The 12,500-nt window shown below is 59.1% G+C and overlaps 1 non-coding gene across 1 annotated transcript; it reads right to left on the bottom strand.

Annotated features, from left to right (window-relative positions):
- Nucleotides 1-341: 341 nt before the first annotated feature.
- On the bottom strand, nt 342-460 carry LOC131866438 (5S ribosomal RNA). Its single transcript, XR_009365051.1, has one exon. It is a non-coding gene; the product is annotated as a 5S ribosomal RNA (ribosomal RNA).
- Nucleotides 461-12,500: the final 12,040 nt, after the last annotated feature.

Below are 12,500 nucleotides of genomic sequence, written 5' to 3'. Positions count from 1 at the left end.
GCTCACCTGTCCCGGGCGTCTGGTGCGGAACCTTAGAGTAAGAAACATCACCGTGCACCTTGGCCAACGTGCGCGACTCGACCGAGCGCGCACTGGCCGAGGTGCACACCGATTTCACCTGGGTGCGCGCGCAGCACCTCGGGCGCACCGGGGTGCGCGCACAACGCCCGGGTTGCACCGTGGCCTGTGTGCTCGGGGCGCCTCGGGTGCGCGCTCGGTGTCGCCCCCGCGCGCGCGGTAGTGCGGGCAGCGCACCCCGGCCCGGCCCGGCCCCGACGAGAACGCAAACGGGCAAAAGGTTTATTCAAATAGCATTGCGACGCCCGGCGAAAAACTAAAAAAGGGTGCAACACCGGGACTTCCCGGGAGGTCACCCATCCCAGTACTACTCCGGCCCAAGCGCGCTTAACTGCGGAGTTCTGATGGGATCCGGTGCACTAACGCTGGTATGATCGCACCCGTTATGAGCTTGTCGCAGTGTGTACTTAGCAAACCGCGACCCACGTGCGAATCCACCCCGGCCACCCACCCCCGTCGAGGTGCACACCCTCCCTCGCGAAGTGCGCCCCGTTCGCCAAGTGTGAGCCCTGCCCGGGTGCGCGCACCTTGCTAGGGCGTCGGGTGTGCACCCGGCCCGGCCTACGTGCGTGCACCTGGACGGGGCGTCGTGTGCGTGCAGTGTCCCGTCTGCAACGCGGTGCCCACACACCACCTCGGGCGCAACGACCTGCGCTCACATGTGGGCCGAGTGCACCTTGGTGCATGTTCGGGGCGCCTCGGGTGCACGCTCGATCTTGCCCCGGTGCACCAAGGCGCTCGGTTTGCCCCGGGTGCGCACTTGGTGCAAGGTGGGCACCCAAAATAGGGATCAAGCACCAAAACACAAGTTTCGGGATGCAAAATGGGACCCAAGGACCACAAATGCGTTCCAAGACCCATGATGGGTCCACGAGAACAAAAATGTGTTCCGAGACTTAATAAACAAATATTGGGTTTTAGGAGAAGAAACATGCTCTGATGCCCAAAACGAGAATCGACCCCGAAAAGGCCACAGGCCAAAAGTGGGATGCGAGACAAAAAAAAATGGGACCCGAGGACCAAAATTGGGTTCCCAGGTCGAAGACAGGGCAACCGGACAAGAAACGACCTCTAAGGCTCGAAATGAGTCCCGACGACTAAAACTTGACAAGAAGCACCCATCAGGCACCCAACTCGACACCCATGGGATGCCGACCCACCCGGGCTTCCACCTAGCACACCTTGGCACCCACCCACCCTCGCACCCAACCTCGCACCCAACTTAGCACCTTTGAACCCACATTGGCACTCACCCTGACCCTGGCACCTTGGAACCCACATTGGCACTCACCTTGACCCTGGCACCCACCTTTGCACTCACCTTGGGACCCACCCTGGCTCCCACCTCGGCACCCACCCAGACACCCACCTTGGTTCCTTGGCACCCACCTTGGATCCTTGGCACCCACCCCGACACCCACCTTGGCACGCAACTTGGCTACTTGCCACCCACCTTGGCTCCTTGACGCCCACCCCGACAACCACCCCGTGACCTACCCTGGCTAGGGTTGGTGCACACCCACCCTGGTGCCCACCTTGGCACCCACCCCATGACCCACCTTGGCACGCACCTTAGTACCCACCCTGTTACCCACCCTAGGACCCACCCCGTGACCCACCTTGGCCAGGGTGGGTGCACCCACCCTGGTGCCCACCTTGGCACCCACCCATCCTAGCACCCAGCCTGTGACCGGGCTTGGAACCCAACCTTGCACCCGTCTTGGCCAGTGTGGGTGCGCACCCATCCTGGCACCCACGTTGTGACACACCCTTTAACCCACGCACCCTAGCAGCCACGTTGGCACCCACCTTGGAACACAACCTAGCAACTTGGCACCCACCCCGTGACCCACCTTGGCATCCACCATAGCAGTCGCCCACTTGGCACCCACCTTGGAACCCAAGTTGGCACCCACCTCGGCACCCACCTTGACACTTGTGGACCCACCTTGCCACTCACCCTAGCATCGACCCATCCTAGCACCCACCCTGGCACCTTTGCACCCTAGCACTCACCCATCCTAGCACCTAACCTGTGACCCACCTTGACACTCACCCTCGCACCCACCTTGGAACCCAACCTAGCACCCACCCACCCTGACACCAACCCTAGCACCTACCCACCCTTGCACCCACCCTGTGACCCATCTTGGCACCCACCCATCCTACCACTCAACCTATCACCCACCTTCTCACCCACCTTGGCATCCACCTTAGCACCCACCCACACTGGCACCTTGGCACCCACCTCGGGCAAGGTGGGTGCACACCCACCCTGACACCCAATTTAGAACCAACCGAGCATGTTACCCACCTTGGCACCCACATTGCAGCCCACCCTAGTACCCACCCTATGACCCACATTGGCATCCACACCCTAGCACCCAGGCACCTCGACACCCGCCTTGACACGCACCCTAGCACTAAACCTGTGACCCACCTTGGAACTCACCCTAGAACCCACCCACCCTGTGAACCACCTTGGCATCCACCTTAGCACCCACCCACCTTGGCACCCACTCTAGCACTCACCCATCCTAACACCCAACTTGTTACCCACCTTGGCACCCGCCCTCGCGTCCACCTTGAAACCCACCCTAGCACCCACCCACGCAGGAGCCCACCTTGGCACCCAACCTAACACCCACGCATCCTGGCACCCAACTTGTGACCCACCTTGGAACCCACCCTAGTACCCACCTTTGAACCCACTATATCACCAACCCACCTTGGCACCCACCCTATGACCCTCTTTGGAATCCACCCTAGCACGCACCCACCCTGGCACCCACCATGGAGCGCACCCTAGCACCCACCCACCTCGGCACGCACCTCAACACCCACCTTGGTGTGCGCACTGCGCCAACCTCTCAAAGACCCTATGTGGTGCGCTCCAAAGTGTACACCTTTGGTGCGCTCCAAGGTGCGCACCTTTGGTGCACACCGAGGTGCACACCAAAGTGTGCACCGAGGTGAGCACCAAAGTGCACTCCAAGGTGCACACCAAGGCGTGCACCTTTGGTGCGGTCAATGCAAACGAATTCGGAAGTTGGGGTCGATGTCCTAATCGCTGCTGCAGACTACACGTATGAGAATCGGACAAATAGCTTTATATAGGGGAGGTGTTGCGTTTGATGGGTCGACTCCCCTGGTTGTGTGCACTGCACCAACTTCAAAGACCCTGTCTTGTTTAAGAAGTCAAAAGTTGGGGTGGATGTCCTAATCATTGCTGCAGTCTACGCATGTATGAGAATCAGACAAATAGCTTATATAGGGGAGGTGTTGCATTCGGTGGGTTGACTCCCCTGGTTGTGCGCACTGCGCCAACCTCAAAGACCCCGCATAGCAGAAGAAGTCGGAAGTCGGATTTTGGTGAGCACCAAGGCGTGCACCTTTGGTGCGGTCAACGCAGACGAATTCAGAAGTTGGGGTGGATGTCCTAATCGTTGTTGCAGGCTACACATGTATGAGAATCAGACAAATAGCTTATATAGGGGAGGTGTTGGGTTTGATGGGTCAACTCCCTTGGTTGTGCGCATTACGCCAACCTCAAAGACCTTGTTTTCGTTAAGAAGTCAAAAGTTGGGGTCAATGTCCTAATGGCTCCTGTAGGCTACACATGTATGAGAATCGGACAAATAGCTTATATAGGGGAGGTGTTGGGTTTGATGGGTCGACTCCCCTGGTTGTGCGCATTACGTCAACCTCAAAGACCTTGTTTTCGTTAAGAAGTCAAAAGTTGGGGTCGATGTCCTAATTGCTCCTGTAGACTACACATGTATGAGAATCAGACAAATAGCTTATATAGGGGAGGTGTTGGGTTTGATGGGTTGACTCCCCTAGTTGTTCGCATTACACCAACCTCAAAGACCTTGTTTTCGTTTAGAAGCCGAAAGTTGGGGTCGATGTCCTAATTGCTCCTGCAGGCTACGCATGTATGAGAATCAGACAAATAGCTTATATAGGGGAGGTGTTGGGTTTGATGGGTCGACTCCCCTGGTTGTGCGCATTGCGCCAACCTCAAAGACCCTGCATTGCGGATGAAGTCGAAAGTCAGAGTTTGGTGTGCTACAAGGTGTGGTCGAAGGTGCTCACCTAGGTGTGCACCTTTGGAGCGCAGGAAAAGTGCCCTCCAAAAGTGCGCACCTTTGGAGTGCACAAAAGTGCCCTCCAAAAGTGCGCACCTTTGGAGCGCACAAAAGTGCCCTCCAAAAAGTGCCCTCCAAAAGTGCGCACCTTTGGAGCGCACAAAAGTGCCCTCCAAAAAGTGCCCTCCAAAAGTGCGCACCTTTGGAGTGCAGAAAAGTGCCCTCCAAAAAGTGCCCTCCAAAAGTGTGCACCTTTGGAGTGCACAAAAGTGCCCTCCAAAAGTGCGCACCTTTGGAGCGCAGAAAAGTGCCCTCCAAAAAGTGCCCTCCAAAAGTGCGCACCTTTGGAGCGCAGAAAAGTGCCCTCCAAAAAGTGCCCTCCAAAAGTGCGCACCTTTGGAGCGCAGAAAAGTGCCCTCCAAAAAGTGCCCTCCAAAAGTGCGCACCTTTGGAGCGCACAAAAGTGCCCTCCAAAAAGTGCCCTCCAAAAGTGCGCACCTTTGGAGCGCACAAAAGTGCCCTCCAAAAGTGCGCACCTTTGGAGCGCACAAAAGTGCCCTCCAAAAGTGCGCACTTTTGGTGCGCACCAAGGCGCTGGTTCGGTCGTTGCAGGCGAGTTCGGAAGTTGGGGTCGATGTCCTGAGCGGAGGTGCAAACTACACAGGTGTCGGAATCGGACAAATAGCTTATATAGGGGAGGTGTATGCTTCGATGGGTCGACTCCCCAGGTTGAGCGCACCGCGCCAACCTCAAAGACCCTACGGTATGGATGAAGTCGGAAGTTGGGTCCGATGACCGATTCGATTAGTAGGTATGCTCATGAGGTCGGAATTTGGGTCCGATGACCTGCCATGTGCAGGAAGGCGAATGTTGGCACTGTGCGTTGCAAGGTGCACACCAAGGTGCTGGTGCGGTCTTTTTAGTCGAGTTCGGAAGTTGGGGTCGATGTCCTGATCGGAGGTGCAAGCTACACAGGTGTGGGAATCGGACAAATAGCTTATATAGGGGAGGTGTATGCTTCGTTGGGTCGACTCCCCGGGTTGAGCGCACCGCGCCAACCTCAAAGACCCTACGGTATGGATGAAGTCGGAAGTTGGGTCCGATGACCGATTCGATATGTAGGCATACTCGCGAGGTCGGAATTTGGGTCCGATGACCTGCCATGTGCAGGAAGGCGAATGTTGGCACTGTGCGTTGCAAGGTGCGCACCAAGGCGCTGGTTCGGTCGTTGCAGGCGAGTTCGGAAGTTGGGGTCGATGTCCTGATCGGAGGTGCAAACTACACAGGTGTGGGAATCGGACAAATAGCTTATATAGGGGAGGTGTATGCTTCGTTGGGTCGACTCCCCGGGTTGAGCGCACCGCGCCAACCTCAAAGACCCTACGGTATGGATGAAGTCGGAAGTTGTGTCCGATGACCGATTCGATATGTAGGCATACTCGCGAGGTCGGAATTTGGGTCCGATGACCTGCCATGTGCAGGAAGGCGAATGTTGGGACTGTGCGTCGCAAGGTGCGCACCAAGGCGCTGGTGCCGTCGTTGCAGTCGAGTTCGGAAGTTGGGGTCGATGTCCTGGTCAGAGGTGCAAACTACACAGGTGTGGGAATCGGACAAATAGCTTATATAGGGGAGGTGTATGCTTCGATGGGTCGACTCCCCGGGTTGAGCGCACCGCGCCAACCTCAAAGACCCTACAGTATGGATGAAGTCGGAAGTTGGGTCCGATGACCGATTCGATACGTAGGCATATTGGCGAGATCTGAATTTGTGTCCGATGACCTGCCATGCGCAGGAAGGCGGAATTTGGGTCCGATGACCGAGTTGATGGCGTGCCATGCGCAGAAAGGCGGAATTTGGGTCCGATGACCGAGTTGATGTTGATGGCCCGCCATGCACAGGAAGGCGGAATTTGGGTCCGATGACCGATTTGAAGGCGTGCCATGCGCAGAAAGGCGGAGTTTGGGTCCGATGACCGAGTTGATATTGATGGCCCGCCATGCGCAGGAAGGCGGAATTTGGGTCCGATGACCTGACATACGCATGGAGTCCGACTCGGGGGCCGATGTTCGATTCGATGACTTGCATTGTGGGTAAAGTCGGAAGTTGTGGTCTTTGACCCGATTCGATGACCAGACTTCGGCTGCTTGAGAATCGGACAAATAACTTATATAGGGGAGGTAGTGTTCTCGAGCATCCTCCCCCCGTGCCCGTTTATGTCGATTGATGCTGGTGCTCGACTGGTTGGAGCGCTCGGATGCAAAAATCTTGCACCAGGATTTATCGATTGTGATGGACACGGCAAGTCTCCTGATTGCTATGCAGGAGCTCATCGTGAATCTCTATGCGGCCTTGGTATGGACTCGACCTGCGGAATGGTTCGGCAATGGTAGTCGCTCCAACACGTCCTTGCAATGGCCACAGAGGTGATTCGACTAGAGCTCCAGTCTAGCTTTTGGGTTGCTTGGCGGACTGGTATAGCCGCGATCGAGTTCCGGCCATGAACGTTTTAGATAGCTCTTGGGCTTTCTGGGACGGAAGTCGGAAGTTTGGGCTGTTGTCCGATTTGATGACCATTCTTCGGATGTGTGAGAATCGGACAAATAACTTATATAGGGGACTGTGTTGTCTCACGCAGCCCCCTCCGTGCCCCTCTATCTCGACCGATGTTGGTGCTTGAAAGGGTTGGGATCGCTCGGATTTATAAACGTGCACCACCATTTGTCGAGTGTGAGGGACGCGGCAGGTCTCCTAAATGCTATACGGGCGCTCTCTGAGAATCTCTATCCGGCCTCGACACAGACTAGTCTTGCTGAATGGTTTGGCACTGGTAGTCGATCCAACACGTCGTTGTTGTGGCCGCCTAGGCGATTCGATTCGAGCCCCCGTCTAGCTTTTGGGTTGCTTGGCGGATTTTGCCCTATCCGCAAGTGAGCTCGGTCCCTAAACGTTCGAGAAACCCGATTGCTATGCGCCGACTCTCTTTCTTGCGAGCCTCCATCTAGCTTTTGGGTCTCTACGGAACGGAAGTCGGAATCTGGGACCGTTGTTTGATTCGACGAGGCAGACTACGGTTGTGCGAGAATCGGACAAATAACTTATATAGGGGAGGTGTTGACTGGAGCATTCTCCCCCGTGCCCCTCTAACTCGACCAATGCTGGCGCTCGAACGGTGGTAGCGCTCGGATTTTCGTTGAGCGCCAGCATTGGTCGATTTAGAGGGGCATGCGAGATTCCCGAATGCTATGCGAGGGCTCTAACGGAAATGTCTATTGGTTTCGGTATGGATGCAATTGCGAGTGGTTCGGCAAAGGTAGTCGTTCCGATGCGTCCATGTCGTGGCCAAATCGATAATTCGATTTGAGCCCTCGTATAGCATTTGGGTCTCTCGATGTGATTCCGCATTCCAGTCCCTTTGGGCACTGCTTGAGCCGCATCCCAGGGGGTTCCCTTCCCAATAATCTGCCTCGCAACCCGATTGCTATGCGGTGAGGCTCCTCGGCCGCCTCGGAACTATCTGTGTATCAGACGCATCGCGGGATAAGGGGTTGGCAACGGTAGTCGCCCCAAGCGCGTCCGATGCTTGGACCATTCCGAGGCGGCCCTGAAGCCTCTTCCGTCTAGCCGTTGGGTCCTTCTCGCCGCATCCCTTGCCTCGCACCCCGATTGCTATGCGGTGAGGCTCCTCGGCCGCCTTGGAACTATCTGTGTATCAGACGCATCGCGGGATAAGGGGTTGTCACTGGTAGTCGCCCCAAGCGCGTCCGATGCTTGGACCATTCCGAGGCGGCCCTGAAGCCTCTTCCGTCTAGCCGTTGGGTCCTTCTCGCCGCATCCCTCGACTCGCACCCCGATTGCTATGCGGTGAGGCTCCTCGGCCGCCTTGGAACTATCTGTGTATCGGACGCGTCGCGGGATAAGGGGTTGTCACTGGTAGTCGCCCCAAGCGCGTCCGATGCTTGGACCATTCCGAGGCGGCCCTGAAGCCTCTTCCGTCTAGCCGTTGGGTCCTTCTCGCCGCATCCCTCGCCTCGCACCCCGATTGCTATGCGGTGAGGCTCCTCGGCCGCCTTGGAACTATCTGTGTATCGGACGCGTCGCGGGATAAGGGGTTGTCACTGGTAGTCGCCCCAAGCGCGTGCGATGCATGGACCATTCCCAGGCGGCCCTGAAGCCTCTTCCGTCTAGCCGTTGGGTCCTTCTCGCCGCATCCCTCGCCTCGCACCCCGATTGCTATGCGGTGAGGCTCCTCGGCCGCCTTGGAACTATCTGTGTATCGGACGCGTCGCGGGATAAGGGGTTGTCACTGGTAGTCGCCCCAAGCGCGTGCGATGCATGGACCATTCCCAGGCGGCCCTGAAGCCTCTTCCGTCTAGCCGTTGGGTCCTTCTCGCCGCATCCCTCGCCTCGCACCCCGATTGCTATGCGGTGAGGCTCCTCGGCCGCCTTGGAACTATCTGTGTATCGGACGCGTCGCGGGATAAGGGGTTGTCACTGGTAGTCGCCCCAAGCGCGTCCGATGCTTGGACCATTCCGAGGCGGCCCTGAAGCCTCTTCCGTCTAGCCGTTGGGTCCTTCTCGCCGCATCCCTCGCCTCGCACCCCGATTGCTATGCGGTGAGGCTCCTCGGCCGCCTTGGAACTATCTGTGTATCGGACGCGTCGCGGGATAAGGGGTTGTCACTGGTAGTCGCCCCAAGCGCGTCCGATGCTTGGACCATTCCGAGGCGGCCCTGAAGCCTCTTCCGTCTAGCCGTTGGGTCCTTCTCGCCGCATCCCTCGCCTCGCACCCCGATTGCTATGCGGTGAGGCTCCTCGGCCGCCTTGGAACTATCTGTGTATCGGACGCGTCGCGGGATAAGGGGTTGTCACTGGTAGTCGCCCCAAGCGCGTCCGATGCTTGGACCATTCCGAGGCGGCCCTGAAGCCTCTTCCGTCTAGCCGTTGGGTCCTTCTCGCCGCATCCCTCGCCTCGCACCCCGATTGCTATGCGGTGAGGCTCCTCGGCCGCCTTGGAACTATCTGTGTATCGGACGCGTCGCGGGATAAGGGGTTGTCACTGGTAGTCGCCCCAAGCGCGTCCGATGCTTGGACCATTCCGAGGCGGCCCTGAAGGCTCTTCCGTCTAGCCGTTGGGTCCTTCTCGCCGCATCCCTCGCCTCGCACCCCGATTGCTATGCGGTGAGGCTCCTCGGCCGCCTTGGAACTATCTGTGTATCGGACGCGTCGCGGGATAAGGGGTTGTCACTGGTAGTCGCCCCAAGCGCGTCCGATGCTTGGACCATTCCGAGGCGGACCTGAAGCCTCTTCCGTCTAGCCGTTGGGTCCTTCTCGCCGCATCCCTCGCCTCGCACCCCGATTGCTATGCGGTGAGGCTCCTCGGCCGCCTTGGAACTATCTGTGTATCGGACGCGTCGCGGGATAAGGGGTTGTCACTGGTAGTCGCCCCAAGCGCGTCCGATGCTTGGACCATTCCGAGGCGGCCCTGAAGCCTCTTCCGTCTAGCCGTTGGGTCCTTCTTGCCGCATCCCTCGCCTCGCACCCCGATTGCTATGCGGTGAGGCTCCTCGGCCGCCTTGGAACTATCTGTGTATCGGACGCGTCGCGGGATAAGGGGTTGTCACTGGTAGTCGCCCCAAGCGCGTCCGATGCTTGGACCATTCCGAGGCGGCCCTGAAGCCTCTTCCGTCTAGCCGTTGGGTCCTTCTCGCCGCATCCCTCGCCTCGCACCCCGATTGCTATGCGGTGAGGCTCCTCGGCCGCCTTGGAACTATCTGTGTATCGGACGCGTCGCGGGATAAGGGGTTGTCACTGGTAGTCGCCCCAAGCGCGTCCGATGCTTGGACCATTCCGAGGCGGCCCTGAAGCCTCTTCCGTCTAGCCGTTGGGTCCTTCTCGCCGCATCCCTCGCCTCGCACCCCGATTGCTATGCGGTGAGGCTCCTCGGCCGCCTTGGAACTATCTGTGTATCGGACGCGTCGCGGGATAAGGGGTTGTCACTGGTAGTCGCCCCAAGCGCGTCCGATGCTTGGACCATTCCGAGGCGGACCTGAAGCCTCTTCCGTCTAGCCGTTGGGTCCTTCTCGCCGCATCCCTCGCCTCGCACCCCGATTGCTATGCGGTGAGGCTCCTCGGCCGCCTTGGAACTATCTGTGTATCGGACGCGTCGCGGGATAAGGGGTTGTCACTGGTAGTCGCCCCAAGCGCGTCCGATGCTTGGACCATTCCGAGGCGGCCCTGAAGCCTTTTCCGTCTAGCCGTTGGGTCCTTCTCGCCGCATCCCTCGCCTCGCACCCCGATTGCTATGCGGTGAGGCTCCTCGGCCGCCTTGGAACTATCTGTGTATCGGACGCGTCGCGGGATAAGGGGTTGTCACTGGTAGTCGCCCCAAGCGCGTCCGATGCTTGGACCATTCCGAGGCGGACCTGAAGCCTCTTCCCTCTAGCCGTTGGGGCTTTCTCGCCGCATCCCTCGCCTCGCACCCCGATTGCTATTCGGTGAGGCTCCTCGGCCGCCTTGGAACTATCTGTGTATCGGACGCATCGCGGGATAAGGGGTTGGCAGTGGTAGTCGCCCCAAGCGCGTCCGATGCTTGGACCATTCCGAGGCGGCCCTGCAGCCTCTTCCGTCTAGCCGTTGGGGCCATCTCGCTGCATCCCCCACCTCGCACCACGATTGCTATGCGGTGAGGCTCCTTGGCCGCCTCGGAACTATCTGTGTATCGGACGCATCGCGGGATAAGGGGTTGTCACTGGTAGTCGCCCCAAGCGCGTCCGATGCTTGGACTATTCCGAGGCGGCCCTGCAGCCTCTTCCGTCTAGCCGTTGGGGCCATCTCGCCGCATCCCCCAGCTCCTCGGCCGCCTCGGAACTATCTGTGTATCGGACGCATCGCGGGATAAGGGGTTGGCAGTGGTAGTCGCCCCAAGCGCGTTCGATGCTTGGACTATTCCGAGGCGGCCCCGCAGCCTCTTCCGTCTACCCTTTGGGGCCATCTCGCCGCATCCCTCGCCTCGCACCCCGATTGCTATGCGGTGAGGCTCCTCGGCCGCCTGGGAACTATCTTCGTATCGGATGCATCGCGGGATAAGGGGTTGTCACTGGTAGTCGCCCCAAGCGCGTCCGATGCTTGGACTATTCCGAGGCGGCCCTGTGGCCTCTTCCGTCTAGCCGTTGGGGCCATCTCGCCGCATCCCTCACCTCGCACCCCCATTGCTATGCGGTGAGGCTCCTCGGCCGCCTTGGAACTGTCTTCGTATCGGAAGCATCGCGGGATAAGGGGTTGTCACTGGTAGTCGCCCCAAGCGCGTCCGATGCTTGGACTATTCCGAGGCGGCCCTGCAGCCTCTTCCGTCTAGCCGTTGGGGCCATCTCGCCGCATCCCCCACCTCGCACCCGGATTGCTATGCGGTGAGGCTCCTCGGCCGCCTTGGAACTATCTTCGTATCGGACGCATCGCGGGATAAGGGGTTGTCACTGGTAGTCGCCCCAAGCGCGTCCGATGCTTGGACTATTCCGACGCGGCCCTGTGGCCTCTTCCGTCTAGCCGTTGGGGCCATCTCGCCGCATCCCCCACCTCGCACCCCGATTGCTATGCGGTGAGGCTCCTCGGCCGCCTTGGAACCATCTTCGTATCGGACGCATCGCGGGATGAGGGGTTGTCACTGGTAGTCGCCCCAAGCGCGTCCGATGCTTGGACCATTCCGAGGCGGCCCTGAAGCCTCTTCCGTCTAGCCGTTGGGGCCTTCCCGCCCCATCCCTCGCCTCGCACCCCCGATTGCTATGCGGTGAGGCTCCTCGGCCGCCTTGGAACCATCTGTGTATCGGACGCATCGCGGGATAAGGGGTTGGCACTGGTAGTCGCCCCAAGCGCGTCCGATGCTTGGAGCATTCCGAGGTGGCCCTGAAGCCTCTTCCGTCTAGCCGTTGGGGCCTTCCCGCCCCATCCCTCGCCTCGCACCCCGATTGATATGCGGTGAGGCTCCTCGGCCGCCTTGGAACTATCTGTGTATCGGACGCATCGCGGGATAAGGGGTTGGCACTGGTAGTCGTCCCAATCGCGTCCGATGCTTGGACCATTCCGAGGCGGCCCTGCAGCCTCTTCCGTTTAGCCGTCGGGGCCTTCCCGCCGCATCCCTCGCCTCGCATCCCGATTCCTATGCGGTGAGTCTTCTCGGCCGCCGCGGAACTATACCTGTTATTGCTACTGCATCCTTCGGCTGGTAACCTCCTCTGCCGCCTTGGAACGTTCTCTTTGTCGGACGCGTCGCGGGATAAGGGGTTGGCACTGGTAGTCGCCCCAAGCGCGCCCGATGCATAGACCGCTCCGAGTTGACCTT

The sequence above is a fragment of the Cryptomeria japonica genome, unplaced genomic scaffold (genome assembly GCF_030272615.1).
Source record: "Cryptomeria japonica unplaced genomic scaffold, Sugi_1.0 HiC_scaffold_144, whole genome shotgun sequence".
NCBI lineage: Eukaryota > Viridiplantae > Streptophyta > Pinopsida > Cupressales > Cupressaceae > Cryptomeria > Cryptomeria japonica.
Note: the sequence above shows the minus strand (reverse complement) of the source record. Positions and strands in the feature narration are given on the sequence as shown.